Below are 20,148 nucleotides of genomic sequence, written 5' to 3'. Positions count from 1 at the left end.
CATTTTGTTGGTTGGTAAGGGTTTCAATGTTATCCACTATGGTGTTTAACGTGGATAACATAGGAACCAATGTAGGTACATTATTATATGTTCTTCACAAACCCCTTGATTTGGTGAGATTTTCATTTATCAAATCCTTGATTCAAGGAGGGTTTTGAGGGGGTAGAGGACCATTTGGTGGACGGTTTTGTGGGGGCACTAGATCGTTTGGTGGGGGGTTACGAGGAATATTATTCCCTACGTCAATGTCATCATTTTGATCATCCATTCCTATTAAATTGAAAAATGTAATATATATTTAAAAAAATCTTAATTTTAACATTTTTTTTTTCAAAAAAACCCTAGATTCAACTAAAACTAACAAAATCATGATAAAACTATTGAATTTATGTTTAAACTGATTTAAAAAACAAAAAAAAAAAACCTTTATATCTTGTATCCGATTTGGTATCTGATATCCGATCGCGGGCTTGAAAATTGGTGTTGAAATGAGCCTGCGGGTGTGTTGTTTTTTTTAATATTATGTTACAGATAACAGATATCTGATATTATATCGGATATCTGATAGCTCTGTCGGTTCATATAATGCTAGATATATTATATATTATATTACAATATACTTTTTTATTATATATTATATTATAATATATTACTTTTTTATTATTATATTACATTATATTATTATATTATATTATATCATATATTATATTATATTATATCATATCATATATTATATTATATATATTTTTTTTAATTATATTACATTACTATATATTATATTTTATATTATAATACTATATATTAGGTAATGTGTTATATTATATTATTATAATTTATAATATATTATACTATTATAATATAATATTTTTATATTATACTATTATATAATATATTATACTATTATAATATAATATTATTATTATTATATTATAGTATAATATATTATATATATTTCTCCATGTTATCGAATATCCAATAAGGCTTGGGCCTTACTTTCCAGGTTTGGTACCTGGATAGGTGAAAAAAAGTCAAAGAAGATTTTGAAGCGCTTTTAGACATCTACAAACTCTATTTTTTTCACATCGCCACTTTTCGGCACACCATGATCCTACACATACTCGATACTTACCCTCTTTTACCAATCCAGAGATATGATTATAATCATTAGAAATCAATGGAATATCATCAAAATTTTCACAATCTTTATCAAATGTATCAGTAATATCAAGTGGTACCGGCATCCATGCACTTGTATATCCATGTCTTTGATTGATGCATTCTTGATAGTCTTCATCAATGCAAATGTCACAAAAACATGAGTATTATCTTGTCTGCAATGTTCAATTGCAATTATCTGTACTCATGACTAAATGTAAGGAACTTGTATTTTCTATCCTCTTGCAACCATGCTTGTTTTTTCTATTAACACCTGAAAGTTCATTAAATTGAAAATATGGACAAATTAAATTTAAAATTCAACGAATTGAAAAATAAAACTTAACAATAAAATTTTATAACTTAATTTCATAAAATTTAAATAGATGTACACATCCATACCTGTTATCTCCCAAAAGATTCTATATGGTACATGTCAACTTGTTGTTGATGATGTCTCGACATCGTCTGATGCAAAATGTGTCTTACACCATTCAACAATATTATGTGCATCATTTACATGAACTCCCTAATAATTCATTTGATACTTTCACAGAGCACATTTGATGCAAGCTCCAGCATCATCATGTTCACCTTTTCCATGGCCACTCTCGAAGAAATTCCATATGTGTTTTATATTTTCATTACGATGATATCTACATAATGCATAAAATGGTCTAGATGATTTGAACTGTGTAGCACATCCATCAGACCAAACATAATGTTTATCAACATTTATGTTTCTTTCTTTCAAATAAGAAAAGAACATATTGAAGTAATGTTCTACATAGTGAATGTCATGTTCTTTATCATCACTTATATAAAAATGATATTTCTTTTTAATTACTCGTGCTTGAATTGTACTCTGAACACCATCCAAATCTAACTGTGCATGTCTATAACAAACATGTACCATAACATGTGCACATCCTCCATTCTCCATTCTTCTTATGTGCTAATACTGCTAGTGCAACATGTGGACCCATACTCTCCCAAATCAACCCCTTCTGCAACAACTCATGCACTTGTCTGTTCAACTCCTTATTTTCTGATGGTATCATTCTATGTGCTACCTTATTTAGCAAACTAGCTCCTAGAATCAAATCCATATAGTGACTAATCTTCCTTACTTTTCATTATCCATCGTGCACATTATTAGATACAATATCTAGAAATTATTCCAATAAATTTGTAACTTCTATAGGTAACTCTTCTACTTCTTCTTTTCTGTCTTTTTAAATTACTGCAAAACACATATGCTCATGCCTTATTCTCTCTAGGAACTTCTTTCCATCAATAAAATAGACTCTAACAAAACTACATACAATTTCATATGTATCCTTCAATGGCTTCAACTTATGTTTATTTCCATCCTTTTCCAGAGTGTAGGTGTTTGCACACCCATCATGTACAACATGCATGTCAAACTACCATGGCCTACCCAACAACATATGACATATGTCCATAGGCATGATATCACATAGCACCTCATCTTGGTGGCTTCCAATCTTGAACTTCACTGAGCATTTCTCAATGACCATGACCTTGTGCTCATCTTGCACCAAGGCAATACAATATGGACGTGGTTGTTTCTACCTCTTTAGCTTCAAATTTGTGACCATATTTTTTGATACCAAACTATTAATATTTCCACCATCAATGATCACATCACAACACTTATCTTCACATTTGCACCTTGTGTGAAACAAACTCCTTCTTTGATTAGGTTCATTCTCACCACTTAGCAGGACTCTTCTATTAACTAGGACTTCTCCTCTTTAAGAATTTTAAGAATGTGATGATCTAGAATCTTCATCAACATGCACAACTTTGTCTTGGCATTTATTTCTTCTACTAGTCCTTCCTTTCCATTGACAACATTCAAATGCTCTATGCCCTTCTTCTCCACATTGGAAACATTTTCCACAGAAACCTCCTCTTCGAGATCCTTTTCCTATGGATCTTCTTCTCTAATATTTATTATTTTAGTCATGGAAACAATTGGAATTATTTCTCCTTTGGTTCTAACTACTATTGTTAACCTCATCCTTATTCTTCTAATCATCTTTTCAGCTTCCATAAGACTATCCACCAAATCATCCACTGTGACATCTTCAACTATTCTTGTTATGATATTTCTTGCTCAGCCTCTCCTCTACTCTTAGGGAAAATTGGTATGCCTCCTCAATACTAGTCATTCAAACCATACTCATCTCCTCCTGATTGCTTGGCATCAAACCATTAAGATAATGGGAAAATTTATCCTTGTCGGCTTCCATGTGGCCTATTCTGATGAGAACTTAGTGGAACTCTTATGTATACTCCTAAATAGATATTCCTCTTGTTTCAAAATTTGCATCTTCTTTAGCAGATCAAGCTCATAATCCATGGGAATGAACTGTCCATTCATTTTAGCTATGATTCAATCTCATCTGGTGACTTTTTCCTTTCATCTTCTATTTCAATCCTACTAGATTTCCTTCAACCATATCTTTGCATGACCCTTTAGTTTGGGCTTTGCAAACTTGACCCTATCCCAATATTCAATATCTTCATATTCAAAGTACTCTTCCAATTCATTGATCCAATCAATCAATTCCTCTGGGTTAAGATTCCTCAAAAATGTGGGAACATCAAACTAAGGTCTTTTTCCAATCTTAAAAATGGCCTTAAATTGTAAGCAGAGACCCACAAATGGTCATGCATGAGATGAGGGCTCAAGGTTACAACCACTCATCTATTGGACACCATGCTAAAAGAAAAATGATGGACCCTAGAATTTTGCTAAGTTTGAAATCTTGAAGCCCTAAAATTTGACTAAGTCTGAAATCTTGACATGTTGAAATTTTCTAGAATCTATATCATAACTCCTAGAGGGTTGGAACCTATATCAAATGAATCATTGCAATATTAAAATATATGTTAAGTATAAGAAAGAAGAGTATGCCAACTTATACAACATAAAGCTAATATATTTTAATAAAGGAAGATGTAGGACCCTACAGGGTATTCAAAATTATAATTTACATATTTTTGAAGTGTATAAAAACACAATATTTTCCATGCAAGAAAATAGTGATGAAGGGTGCTCCCCTTAAATCCTTAAACACATAATAGAAATAAAGAAATAATAGAAATTTTCAAGAGCATAATATGGGGTTCTTATTATTGACGCAAACATGGAATTAGAGAATTTAGAATTACAATATGTCAACACACATGGGCACCTTCATTACAATTTTTTGCAAGACAAAGTTCTGAATTATCACCTACAGATGTCCTTGACAATCTATGAACACTAAATAATCAATCTTATGTCACTCTAGAAGGTTCTAAACACTCAAACTTAATGCCTAGGGCTGACAAACCCTAACAATAAATATTGAGTCAATCATGTTAGATTGTGGTGACTAATCAGGAAAGTACTATACATACTTCATAAATAGTGGTGTTGCGCCGAAAAAAAAATTTGGGCAGTAGCCGACATATGGCCAACATGTTATAACCCTAAAGTGGTTTAATACTTGTATAAAAGGGCTTAGGGTTGGGTATTTTTAATAATGTTGTGATACAAAATTGGTTCTTGTAGTGGTATTGAGCTGTAAGGGATTACGGATTGTAATCAGGTTGTAATCACTGGATTGTAATAAGATCGGACTTGCTATTTGGTGGACGTAGCCCAGGGATTGGGTGAACCACGTTAAATCTTGGTGCCTTGTGTTCATTTCTGTGTGTTCTATTATTTTCTGTTATTGGTTATATTTGCATGTAGTTTTTATTTATGTCTGTGGTTTATCCTAACAAGTGGTATCAGAGCAAGGTTGTCTTTTAGTTATCCTCTGCAGGAAAGTCTCACGGTTAAGTGGGAGTCTCACAGTTGAGTGGGAGCGATGGCAAATCAGGGTAAGTTGAGGGTTGATAGGTTTAATGGGCAGAACTTCCAGTTATGGAAGATGCAAATGGAAGACTATTTATATCAGAAGGATTTATGGAAGCCGTTGGAAGGAAAAGCCAAGAATCAGGGAACTATGTCAGAGGCTGAATGGGATCTTTTGGACAGAAAGGCACTCGGAAGCATTCGGTTATGCTTGGAACCATCGATGGCATTTAATATTACAAAAGCAAAGACGACAGAAGATTTGATGAAAACCCTAGCGACACTGTATGAAAAGCCCTCTGCTTCAAATAAGGTATTTCTCATGAAGCATTTATTTAATATGAAAATGGCAAAAGGTGGATCTGTTGCAAATCATTTAAATGAGTTTAATACTATTACTAGTCAATTATCTTCTGTGGGTATCAATTTTGATGAAGAAATTAGGGCTCTCTTGATTTTGTGTTCTTTTCCTGAAATCTGGAATGGCTTGGTAATGGCGGTGAGTAATTCTATTCCTGGATCTAGTACCCTAAAATATGATGATGTGATCGATGTTATTTTAAGTGAGGAAACTCATAGAAAATCCTTAGGTGGATCTACATTAGGAAGTGCTTTAAATGCACAAAGCAGGGGCAGAACAACTGAAAGAGGAAGTAACTCTGGAAATCGTGGGAAATCAAGAGGAAAGTCAAAGGGGAGGAGGTCTCAATCGAGAGGACCAAATGATTGCTGGTACTGTGGCAAACCAGGGCACAAAAAGAAAGATTGCTGGAATCGAAAGAAAAATGAAGGAGATAAATCAGATGGAGACAAGGAGGAAAATGTGGTAAGTAACAAATCCGAAGAGGATGCTTTGCTCCTGTCTTTAGAGAGTATTGATGATTCATGGGTTTTAGATTCTGGTGCTTCATTTCATGCTACACCTCATAGAGGTTATTTCATTGATTATGTCCAAGGGGATTTTGGGCTTGTTTATTTGGGGGATAATGAACCCTGTCAGATTGTTGGAAAGGGAAAAATTAAGATTAAGTTGCAGAATGGGAATCATTGGCTACTACATGAGGTAAGACATGTTCCAAAACTAAGTAGAAATTTAATTTCAGCAGGGAAACTCGGTGATGAGGGTTGTCTAGTTACTTTTAATGATAAAAATTGGAAGGTTCCAAAAGGTTCCCTTGTAGTAGCAAAAGGTGTGAAAGTAGGCACCTTATATCTTTGTATAGGTCATATTGTTCCTTCTACTTTGATTATTTCAGAGAAAAATGAATATTCAGGAACAATAACTGCAGTTGAGCAGGGAGAAAAAATAGCTGCTGTAGATTCTGATACAGCGCTGTGGCACAATAGACTTGGGCACATGAGTGAGAAAGGTATGAAAGTACTTCATTAAAGGAAAGTTTTACCAGGTCTAAAATGTGTGAATATGGATTTTTGTGAAAGTTGTGTGTATGGAAAACAAAAGAGAGTGAGTTTTGTAAAGACAGGGAAGGAAAACAAAAAGGAGAAATTAGAGCTTGTGCATACAGATGTATGGGGACTAGCCTAGGTATCTTCCCTTGGTGGCTCTCATTATTATGTTACATTTATTGATGACGCAACTAGAAAAGTATGGGTTTATTTCCTTAGACAGAAATCTGATGTTTTTCAAACTTTTAAGAAATGGAAATGCTTGGTTGAAAATGAGACTGGTAAGAAATTAAAATGTCTCAGATCTGATAATGGTGGTGAGTATTGCAGTCATGAATTTGAAGATTATTGCTCCACTAATGGTATTCCTAGACCAAAAACTGTTCCCAGGACTCCACAGGAAAATGGAGTGGCTGAACGCATGAACAGGACTATAATGGAGTGCGCAAGGAGCATGAGGTTGCATGCTGGGTTGCCCTTACACATGTGGGCGGAGGTTGTCAATACTGCAGTATATTTGATTAATAGAGGTCCCTCTACTCCTTTGGGCTATGGTATTCCAGAGGAAGCATGGATTGGTAAGAAGGTGAGTTATTCTTTTCTCAAGACCTTCGATTGTGAAGCTTTTGCTCATATAGACTCTGAAAATAGAACCAAGCTAGAAGCTAAATCAAAGAAATGTGTCTTTGTTGGATATGGCATTAATGAATTTGGCTATAGGCTTTGGGATTTTGAAAATCATAAAATTATAAGAAGCCGGGATGTCATATTCAATGAAAAAGTGTTGTACAAAGATCTATTGCAGCAACATGAGAAGAAAGAAGATGATTATGTAGTGCTGGATGATACTCCAAAAGCTGATGTTCCAGCCATTCCTCATGATGTGCAACAACTGCAACAACAAATACCACACACACCAGTGAATGTTAGACGGTCAACAAGGAAAATTAGACTTCCACAAAGGTTTTCTCCCTCTTTGTATTCTATTTTACTTACTGACATTGGTGAACCTGAAATTTATGATGAAGCTGTGCAGGTGGATACTAAGATTCAGTGGGAGTCTGCAATGACAGATGAAATGGACTCTTTGCTGAAAAATAAGACATGGGATTTGTGCAAGTTGCCTGCAGGTAAAAGGGCTTTATAGAATAAATGGGTTTACAAGTTGAAAGAAGAGGAAGGAGGTAAGAAAAGATTTAAGGTTAGGTTAGTTGTAAAAGGATTTGCACAGAAAAAGGGAATTGATTTTGATGAGATATTTTCTCCTGTTGTTAAAATGACTTCTATTCGTACTGTTTTAAGTCTTGTGGCTACTGAAGATTTGCATTTAGAGCAGATGGATGTTAAAATAGCCTTTCTTCATGGTGATTTGGATGAAGAAATATATATGGCTCAGCCACAGGGTTTTGAGGTCAAAGGTAAGGAGAATTTAGTGTCCAAATTGAAGAAAAGTTTATATGGCTTGAAGCAAGCACCTCGGCAATGGTATCTAAAATTTGACAGTTTTATGCATGCGCATGGATATAATAGGTGTCATTCAGATTACTGTGTTTATTTTAAGAGGTTGGATGATGATAGCTACATTATTTTATGTTTATATGTTGATGATATGCTTGTAGCTGGGTCTAACATGGATCATATTAAGGGGCTGAAACGCCAATTAGCACATGCATTTGCTATGAAGGATTTGGGGGCAGCAAAACAAATCCTTGGTATGAAGATTTGCAGAGATAGGAAGAATAGAACATTGACACTATCTCAAGCTGATTATGTTGAGAAGGTGTTGCAACGTTTCTCTATGGAGAATGCTAAAGCTGTCAGCACACCTTTACCTAGTCATTTGAAATTGACTAAGGAGATGTGTCCCAAGACACAGGAAGAGGAGGATAAGATGTCCAAGGTACCCTATGCTTCAGCTATAGGAAGTTTGATGTATGCTATGGTATGCACTAGGCCAGATATTGCACATGCAGTAGGAGTCGTTAGCAGGTATATGAGTCATCCAGGATTTGAGCATTGGAATGCTATCAAGTGGATTCTCAGATATTTGTGAGGAACATCCAATAAGTGTTTACACTTTGGGGGCTCTACTACTGATTTATAGGGCTATGTTGACTCAGATTTGGCTGGGGATATTGATACCAGGCGGAGTACTACAGGTTATGTCTTTACTGTTGGTGGGGTAGCCGTGAGTTGGGTTTCTAGGTTACAGAAGATTAATCCTCTCTCCACTACAAAGGCAGAGTATGTTGCTGCTATAGAGGCAGCCAAAGAGATGATATGGCTTCAGTTCTTCTTGGAAGAATTGGGACATCCTTAGAAGGATAATTATTTGTTCACAGATAGTCAGAGTGCCATTCATCTTGCTAAGAATTCAGCTCTGCATTCTAAGACCAAAGACATACAGTTGCGGTACCATTTCATTTAGTTAGTTTTGGAAGATGGACAGTTAAAGCTGGAGAAGATACATACCAATGACAATCCAACAGATATGTTGACAAAGGTTGTAACAAGGGAGAAGTTGAACTCCTCTTCAGCTTCGGTTGGTCTTTTAGACTGAACATGAATAAAAGAAAAGTAGAGTCCAGGATGGTTTGATCCAGTGGGAGCTCCATGTGGTAGTGGCATTGCTACAGGATCAGTCTCCAAGTGGGAGATTGTTGTTTAGTGTGGAGCCTGATCAGTCCCCAAGTGGGAGATTGTTAGATTGTGGTGACTGATCAGAAAAGTACTGTACATACTTCATAAATAGTGGGAAAAAAAAATTTGGACAGTAGCCGACATGGTAGTCGACATATTATGGCCGACATATGGCTGACATGTTATAACCCTAAAGCGGTTTAATACTTGTATAAAAGGGCTTAGGGTTGGGTATTTTTAATAATGTTGTGATACGAAATTGGTTCTTGTGGCGATATTGAGCTGTAAGGGATTACGGATTGTAATCAGGTTGTAATCACTGGATTGTAATAAGATCGGACTTGTTGTTTGGTGGACGTAGCCCAGGGATTGGGTGAACCACGTTAAATATTGGTGCCTTGTGTTCATTTCTTTGTGTTCTATTATTTTCTGTTATTGGTTATATTTGCATGTAGTTTTTATTTCTGTCCGTGGTTTATCTTAACAAATCAAATGCACCTTTGACATTATTTTGGAAGTTTTGGCTGACCCAACTTGGGAAGGCCATAACTTTTAGACCTTTTTTCTAATTTTCTATTATAATCCCCTTTTTGGAAACCTTTGCTTTTTCTCTATAGGCTCAAATTTGTGTAAGCGTCCTTCTGTCACATTTTTAGGCCTCATCTAGGCACGTTTAGGCAATCAAAATTGAGCCCAAAGTTTTGGTACCAAAATCTTGTAACAAAAATTCACAATAATTTCACTGATACTTATGATATTTTGTACCAAAAACTTATAACAAAAATCCACAATAACTTCACTGAGACTCAACTAGCAGGCCGATATGTAGAGATGAAACTCCACCTCTGAAATTAGGATATTTTGAGCTCATATGATTGACTTACTGAGTAGCAAGCCTCCACAGACACCAACTCTATATTAAGACAACCCTTATTCAAACAAGTGAAATGAAATATTTTTTGGTTGATGAAAGATATCTCTTACATCCAAGATGCTCCTATATCAAATAGCTTGGATGCTCGCACAAGGTATGATTTACTCTTACACAAGTATTCCCTGAGCCATGCAAATTTTCCCATCAAAAAAGGAATCTAGGATGTTAAATTTAGCACAACAAAGAAGAAACAAGAAAGAAAAAATCTAGAAATCTAGATTTCACGCTAGATTTGGAGAGGAAATTCTTCATACATTTCTTAGATCAACATCTCTACTCTTGTCATGGGAGAAAAGGTGTCTCATTATTAATGGTGCACAAACCCCCTTACCTTGGCAGAGAAGTGGAATTGTTGCCTAGGTATGTAAGAGTATATCATAAACATAAGTAAAATATTTCACAATCGGCTAATCCTTGGACCTATTAGGTACAAGTGTTATTATTAGATCAAAGGAATTTTTAGGATATCCTAGTCCCCACAAAAGATAACCTAAGCTCCATACTGATGGTTCAATGTCACTAGAAACACAAGAGAATGAATATAAGAAGGTGAAGTCACAAAATCAAACTTCTATAAAATCATGGCCAACTCCAATTTTTCTTCCAACAAGCCAAAATTATGACCCAAACATGTAGTTGGACCGATTCCAAAAAGCATGAATGAAATTGGGTGCTTTGTAACCTTTGCAATTCCTTCATTGAATCTCCCTGCATTGAAATCATTCGCATCATTTCCCCACAAAGAAAGGTCATGGTGGATTGCAATGATCAAAATAAAAAGTTGAGTGCCTACTAGAATTGATAGCCTTTCAAGTTTCATTAGCTCACATGCCTCCCATAATAGAATTACTCCTGGTGGATTTAAGTGGATAATGATGACATTGCAATACATTCCAAGAGAACTTCCATTGCACCTCAATCACCATGTCAAATGTAATGATCAAATCATTTTGACATCAACATAACTAAAGATCCCAATGAATCTAATGACGGAGCTAATTACAATGCAATTATAACATAGTAGTGGCTCCTAATAAACACAATCTTCTAAAAAAATAGGAGAAAATTAAAGAAAAGTGTTAAGGATAAAAAAAAACAAAGAAGAAAGAAGAAACTAATGCAAATGTAATAGGGAGTTGGAATTCTTATGCTTATGTAATAGAGAGCTATAGCTATGATAAATAATGCCTATGTAATAGGGAGTCATGTTTATTAGGCCTATGAAATAAGGAGTCATAATCCCAAAATATGCACGGAATACTTTTTTTTTAAAACAATACTCACATTTCATAATTGTAGGAATCAACCAACGGATTAAAATTATAAGGATTTTGAGGTATTGGCAGTGAGCAAGAAAATCTAGAATTTAGAGGTTTAGCACAAATTTTCACATGAACAAACCCTCCTTAGAATTGTAGGGTTCTCTTCAAATAACTTGTCTCTAGACTAGAAATGACATCAGTAGAAGGATACTTATCTCCTTGGCATGTAAAAGGCACTCTACTCTCCCAATGGCATATCTATGAGGCTACTCTCCTAATTCCCTATCTATGAGGCATACCATATCGTGTGATTATTAGTTTAAAACTATCAAATTGAGGTTATCCCTTTACCTTCAGTAAGAGAAGATTGTAGTGGCTAGACCACCAAAAGATATAGCCAACCATTTGGGTTTATGCAAAGAATATAGAGGTTTTGATTGTAATCACAAGCTAATTTTTCTAATGGAGATCCAACACTATCATCAAAGGACTAATTTGTGAGATCAAAATCACCTAGAGATTAGTGTTTATATCTTCTATATCATGTTCTTTCCTTTGGAATTAAAAATTGTTTTGTATTTCTTTTAATTGTATATCATTATAGATATTTGCATGGTAAATTAGGTTGGTGTAAGTTTTTATCATTCTATGCATTATTTCTATATATTTTTTGGTTGTTAAGTTCAGTATTGGAACCCTAGGTCCAAATTTTGAACTATGTCTTGAAAAACCCTTGGTACATCATTGTATGGATGCAAATAAACCTTTTCAAATCCCTAGAATCTTCTCTTGGTAATAGGAACTAGAATATTTTGTTTAGACAAGGATCTTTTATCCTTTAATGAAACTCTTCTAACTCTTCCTCAAACTTATTAGATTTGTAGGAAAATGTTTTCACAATATTCCCTCCTAGAATACTATTCATCCACTTCTTCACTTTAGGGAGAGATGCTTTATTATTTGTGGGGACTACATTCAAGTATGATTTGATATATTTAATAGTATAATTGTACATATGATCAAGAAGCTCATTTTGTGGTTCAAGACAATTTTCCTTAAATAAAATGTCCACAACATCATTTTTCTCCTTGTCTATATGTCTTTGTTAAGGGTTTCTAATTAGGTCTATAAAATATATAATGTGGACCCACAGTTATGTGTTTGTGGTCAATAACCCAAGATCCCACTAAGAGATTAATAGAAAATAGATAACAAGTGGAGATCTAAATTTCTTATTTCTTGCAAAGACGAAAATAGAATACTCTCTTACTCTAAATTCTTCTTCCAAACACACCATGCAAGGGTCATTAAAGCTACTAAAGAGTAACCTATCGAGCTCACTTTCTTGATCCACACCAATGAGTCAAGCTTTATGATTGTCTTAGAAAGACAAGAGCATCTTCCCTACCAAAGATATGAACCTTAATTATGAGCTTTTAAGTGCCTATAAAATGAAATGAAGGCCAATGTTTATTTGTATCTCTAAGGCAACCTACAAAGCCACAAGTTAGTAATCTAGCGATGTAATCCTTTGACAAGAGAACCTGCCAATTAGGGCATATAATATCAAATCAAAAGCACAATAAACTTGCAAGACTAATTTATTAGCTATTGCAAAAAAATGAAATGTGAGTGAAATATGTTAGGACTAAAGAAAAATAAATAGAAATTACATGGAAATATAACCAATATTTGAAAATAATATTTAGCACAAAGAAGAGACCACAAGACACAAAGATTTAACATGGTTCACCCAATCCTTGGGCTACATCCACCAACAATGAGTCTAGTATTCCTATTATCTAGTGATTACAACCTAATTACAATATGCAATCCCTTACAGCTCAATAACACTCCAAGAAGCTACTAAATCATTGTACATAATAAAACCCCTAGCCCTAAGCCATTTTAGACAATTTTTTTGTCACTTTCAAAATTAGGGCTAGAATGTGTCCATATAGAAAAATATATGTTGATGTCTTTTACAATAATAAAGTCATTTGAGCTTTTAGGGACACTACCCCCCAAAAAACCCCACAGTAGCACTACCCCTTGATCCATCCCTATATCACAACAAGAAGCATACTTACGAATCTTCTTAATGACCCTGAAAGTGGTGTTTCTCCTTAACCTTGTCTTGGGGGAGATGCTCCAAAACCCCAATAGGAAAAACTAGGGGGAAATTTACGCTGAATGACGTAGAAAAAATTTACCTCCGAATCTAATTAGGCTCTACAAAGCAACAAAATCTAAGAAAACTAATTTATCAAACTCAAAAAATTCAAGAAATCATATCTATACAAAAAAGTATAGTACACCATAATATTGCATAATAAAACTCCAAAAGCCAAGCGATAGAGTTCCTTAACTGATAGATGAATTTGATTATCTAGAAAGAATTAGAGTGATAAGCTATAGATAAAAGCCAATCACTTATAGAAAAAATAAATATCGCACATAGTGAAAAGAAATGTTGTATGATATTTCGTGCTAGAAAAAATTAAAATGACAAACCTACAACAAGGAAATCTAAAAATGCAAAGAAATGGAGCTAGAAACTTGGTTTGAGCCCCATGGGCACCAAAAATGTATGCTAAAATGTGAGCACACTTCTATAAACTCTTATTCCCAAGGAATCGCATGGATTAGAAAGCTTGAGAGATGACTTATAGCTCTATATCCATCAAGTGCAAAGAATCAAAAATATGATGTTGGCTCCCAAATAAACCTAAAGATGGAAACCCTTGCAAGGTGCACCATAGAATGAGAGATTAAAAGAGTACAAGTCATGACAATGCAAGTATCCAAGAATTGAAAAAAATCTAATACCAAGCTAATCTAGATGAGAATGAAAGATTAATCTACCATGAGATCCAAGAACAAGGAAACTAAACTAACATAATAAGATCAAAGTTTACTTCTTCCTAATTAAGCTAGATATTTTAAGCTAAAAGAAATGAAAGGAAATGCTAAGATAGAATGTAAGTATTCAAGAGTGCAAGTGAGTGCTCAAGTACTTAAGAAATTAAAATGGTAGTATAACATTAGCATGAACTCTAGAGATGTGAGAGATTGGGGAGAGAACCTCCTTTTAAAGAGATTTGGATGTTAGAGATTGAGAGGAAAAAGCAACGATGGAGATTTGTTCTTTAGTTGATCTATGTGCTTGTGCTTAGATTAAGAGGCAAAAGGAGTGGATGAGATTAAGAAGTAAGAGAATGAGTGGTGGAGATAAAGAGGCAAAACCCTTTTTTTAAAAGTCAAAAGATTCCTTTCACCTTGAAAAGTGTGTCGTCAATTTGTAGACAACTTTCTTTATTATTTTATTTTTAGATTTAAAAAGTATTTTTATGTGTACATAGGATAAAGGGGTTTTTTATTTAATTAAAATGGGTGCATGTTCTTTTAATTAAATTAAACTTAGGATAAAGTGGTCAAACTATAGGATAAAATCAAATAAATGATTAAATGATAATTTGATTAAGCATAAATGATTATTGAATTATGCAAATCTGATTAAGCACAATGCGATCTAGCATAGAGATTTAAATTGCTGAAAAGGGGCCTTTTACTTTAATAGACCAAAATTGGGTGATTATCCTAACTTTATATTTTTAATAGACATTTTGACTCACCCTCAATGAGCTATAATTGAAAAGAGAAGAATCATCACTAAAATGCCCTAAAAATGATACATACAATGTAGAAAATGTAATATTTTAAAATATATATGTCACCATTGCAAAAAAATGTTGGTAAAACAAAGTATGGAATCTTAATCTCATTTTCATTTAACCAAAAGAGTCACTCTCTCAAAGTAATAGTGAATCTTAAATTAGTTGTAAGTTACTGATGATTTTTAAGTTCCTCAATCAAAACTATGGAAAAAAGAAATTTAATATTGTGAATGGTGATTGTCCAGGTTGACTGTTCAATTTTGGAAATTTTTGGAGAAGGAGGGAAGACTCACATAATATCTATAATTTATCCTACTCTTTCACTTAGATAGGATGTCTTCCTTTACCTATTCAACAATTATTCTCCTATTGTGGTTGCCACTAGATGGAAACATGGGACATGGGGTCTACCCATAAGCCTTGGATTTATCTATTTAGCAAAAATAAAGGTCATCTAGATCAAGCCAATTTGGAAAATTAAATATATATTCTATGTTCTATTTTTAAGGGAAAAAAACATCCAAATCAATCCAATTTAGGCAAATAATTATATAATTTGTGGTCCATTTTTTAGTAGATAAGATTGTCCTTTTGGATTGTGTCAATCTATAAAGGGAAAACATATATTTTTAGTACTTTGACCTAAAAATTTATAGATATAATGATTTATCAAGTGTTGAATAGTATTATTGATTTATTAGCAATCAAATAGTATTCCTTGAATATGTTACTTCTTTCCATGGCCCACTTCCTCCATTGGCTACATTGTTACATCCAAGTGGAGTTATTATATAGAAATAATGTCTTTTCTCATGGATTTAACTAGGGTGTTTCTTAGTGGTGAATATTCATTATTTTGTGAATTTTAGAAATTTTTAGGTAGTAATTTGGCTAATAATTTAAGATTCAATGCAACCTAAATCATCACATATTTATTAAATTTAGTTCTAAAATATTTATAATCGCTTAATAATTTATTTTATTAAAAAATTTAAATTCAAAGATTCGCCACAATATTTGATACATGATTAGATTTGATTCATCTAAATATTATATATTATCAAAAAAAAAAAATTTAATTCACCAATAATTACCATAATTATTAGTTACTTTAGGGATATATTACCAATATTTAGTTTTCACTATTAATGTTAAAAAAATGTAATTATCCTCATAATTTTCATGAGATAAAACATTTCCAATTTTGATTTGTATTATTCGATGACGATTAATGAACTTCCTATTATTATTGAGATTTGCCAATATTTTCTACTAAAAAATTATGATTCCAAAATAATTGCCAATGAAAAAATATTTAAAATAAAGAAAAGTGAGAGATTCGCAGATATAAATAATTTAGTTTTTCAAAATAATGAAAGATTCACCACTAATTTATATCTTTTTCTGGAGGGGGGTTTCTTAAAGTTTACCCTAGATTTAACTATGGCATGATGGTTTAGGTGAAAAAAAACTATATGGAATCATTTGAAGAATCACCTTTAAGTAATTTTTTTTTAGTTTAGTTGCTAATCAAGTATTTTAGGACCATGGAAATTATATTCCTAGCTACTTTTCTTGTTATATCTTGCATAAATAGTATTTTTTTTTTCAATGGAAAGAACTTTTTATTATATTTTCAAAATAATTGTTAAATTCTTCTTCATTCAATGCAGACATTGGAGGTAAAAAATGGAGGCAAGAAAATGTTGGAAATGTACAATTGGGATAATTATTGTTTTTCCATTGATGTGAAATCTATTAATGAGACATATTTCTACCTAATCTAAAATGTCATATCTATTTGATTGATGGAGAGGATTTTAAAAGTTGATCATAAATATAACACCTAGAGGAATGGTTGAAGTTATGAAAAAGGAGTTACAATTGACATTTGATTAGATAGACTTTGATAAAACAAAGTAATTGTATATGTTAACAATTTAAAAAGTAATCTTCTACACTATTTTCCTTATCGATCATCCTTTCAAATTTCATGGATTGTAAGAGCTTTAATTATTAAAACATGTTATTTGATGATAGTGTTTATTCAAATGGCTTAAACATCACACACTAAGCTTGATTCCTAAACTAAAAGTGTTAAATAGTCAAAATTGACTTATTTTTTACAAGCTTAGTTTTTCCCTAAGTATGTGATGTTTAAGGTTGGTTGTGTTTATTGCTTCATTTCAATAAAAAGAGTATAAATATAAGCAACACATTGTCATTACATTCTGTAACAAAGGACAAGTTGTCATTTTTAGTGAAAAAATATTTAGAAAAGTATGTTAAAACTCAAGGTTGGCCTAATATTTAAGTCTTTCTTCTTTTTTGTGCTAGTATTAAAGAAGAATTATAATTTGGATTCCACTTCTCCAGCCAACATTCATCTTTAGTATGTTATGGATTAGTACCGAGCTACCAATTTTTGTCCCTTAACTTATCATATTGACTACTCTTTCCTTAATTCCATGGGTGCTTCATTGTCCATTTCTATTTGATCCATAATATCATTATGATCAGGATAATCTCATTTATTAGTTGATTGTATGTTTTTAGATTTTCTTTTATATCCTCAATTGAAATGTTGTGTTCTACACCATTTTAACATATTTGGATCCTTTTAATTTCCTCCTCATGCTTAGAGCCCATTAGTCTAAGACTCTTCTCCAAGTTTTGATTACTAATTTTTTCCATACTGACACCACTACCTTTTCATCCTTTTTCTAAGATAGGTTTATTTGGAAGTTTGATTTTTTTCTCTAATCCCCTGATTTCCTCGCTATCCTGAATTTCTCTTTCTTCTATGAGCACTTTATCTTGAATAATCATACTCTATACTCTAGACTCATTTCTATTGTCTTGTCCCAAATGTTCACCTTCCACTGTGATTTCTTTTAAAGGTTCCTCATTGTTTTCTCCACTCTATTTTATGATTAATTTTTTAATATTTGTATTTCTCTTTATAGGTATGAATTTGAAATTTGATGGGTTTGTTGATAATTGATTATAGCCACAGATATGTCTTTCATTTGTCCTTGGCATTTTTCAAATTGTAAATCATACATTGATATGTTTGTTATAATTCTAATGAATCCATTCACTTAATTTTCTATATTTAGGTTAGCTAGTATTTTTCTTAAACTATAGTTCTTATTATCGACCTCTATTCCTATAAGAATTCCTAGAGTCTAGCCTATTCTTACCAAAGTTTGAGAGTGCAATATCTCCACTAGAATATTTATTATAATTAACCATTTTGGGAGTCTGTGTTGAAGAATTGATACCTCTATGAAATTAGGTGGCCATATTATAAAGTTAATCAAAAAACCTTTAAAGAAGCACATGGGAGTAGAGAAAAATTCTTTTCTAGCTAGTTCAAGATTGCAATGAATGTATAATAATCTGTTAGATAGAGGGAGCATACTTACATGTTCCAGATTAAACATTTGAATCCAGTCCCCCAGAATTTCTTCTTGGTATTCTAGAGCATCCCAATATACATACAATCAATTCTTTTGGCATTCATGCCATTTTTCTTCCAGAATTTCATTGCTAATGATAATACTATTTTTAGATTCTAATTTATTAGAGCTAGATGCTATTTGGCTAGGGTTTTTGTGAGATAATAAAGGGCTTTTCTGATGTGGAGGAAGATACAGTTTAGGGGAGGTATGAATGGGTTTGGTCTTATCTATAGTTTTCTTCCTAATGGGTTTTTTAATGATACTTTGGATCTGGTAGGGTTTAGATGGGACTAGATTTATATTGGGACACTAGTGAAGAGATGTAGGCATCCTCCATGGTTTAGGGTTTTTTCCTATGGATATATTATTAGCTTCTGAAATAATTATGGGTTTATGATGATCCAATTTAGTCTTATGAAGGTGTCTAGATCTATTTCCTAGATAAGATGAATGAAATTTGGGGAAGGATTGAGGGGAAGAGAGCTTAATATGGTCATAAAACTTGATTATTTGGGTTGGATCTTCTTATCCCTATATGTTTGTGTATTTAATATCCTTCAGCTCTATTCAACTACTTTCATTGAATATTTTCTTTGTCTTGAGCCTAGATTCCTAACTTATGCTTTCTATTTTGCACCATTTTCCAACCAATGCTCTAGCCTATAAATAAATTTTTTATTGATTCATTCATCCTCTATGTTAGGATTTCTTTACTCCTTTCATAATGCAGCTTAAGAATTGCAAATAATCTTCTATTGCTATCTGCTAGGACTAATTTTGATTGTTCAATGCCTAGATTTATCCATTGTTCAACATTCGGATTGTTTCTTAGAGCTTTGAAATGGTTAGCTATATAAAGGGTAAAGTAGGTTTATAAAGAAGAATTATTTTCTTTCTGCTTATTTGCAATGTCGTACTTGTTTTAAGAAGAGTCATTTTTGTTTTACCAATAGGTTCGATGTTATGCCTTTTGTTAACCATATACATTTAGACGTGGCACTCAATTTTCTAGAAGACAATAATATGAATTATAATTGAATATGAATTATAACATATAAAACATTATGGTAAAAACCTCACTTTTACATCAAACATTATGCCAAATAGTAGATGTACATCTTCTATATTTTATAACATTAACCAATGGTTCACATAATATGAATTATAAAATATAAAACATTATGTTAAACACCTAGCTTTTACGTAGGCATGCATCCTTTGTATTTTATAACATTATGCATTGGTCTATATTCTTTGTGTATACTTGTACATTTTACATTTGTGAATATTGTTGTGGTTATATTTGTAACTATTGTTGTGCACTTGTTGCTACAAATATGATAAAATTTCTATAACACCTTGCTTTTATATTGGGAATTATGTCAAAAGTATATTGTATCCTCTATATAAATTATAAAATTATACAATGGTTTACATGCCTTGTGTATGCTTGAACATTTTACTTTTGTGACTACTATTGTGCACTTGTTTCCTTGACTCTGATAAAATTTCTATATCATTTGGAGTTTATACCTATTGATTTATTGAAATTAGATACAATTGTTCATATGCCTTGTGTATGCTTGAACATTTTACATTTGTGACTATTGTTATGTATATATTGCTACAAATCTAATAAAATCCCTTTTTATACATATTCTACTCCATGGAATGACAATGTCTTGAGGCAGCCTATGAAACAATTCAATGCACTCTTCATATGTCCAAATTT

Source organism: Cupressus sempervirens, chromosome 6, assembly GCF_028749045.1.
Source record: "Cupressus sempervirens isolate cs-2001-9-10 chromosome 6, ASM2874904v1, whole genome shotgun sequence".
NCBI lineage: Eukaryota > Viridiplantae > Streptophyta > Pinopsida > Cupressales > Cupressaceae > Cupressus > Cupressus sempervirens.
Note: the sequence above shows the minus strand (reverse complement) of the source record.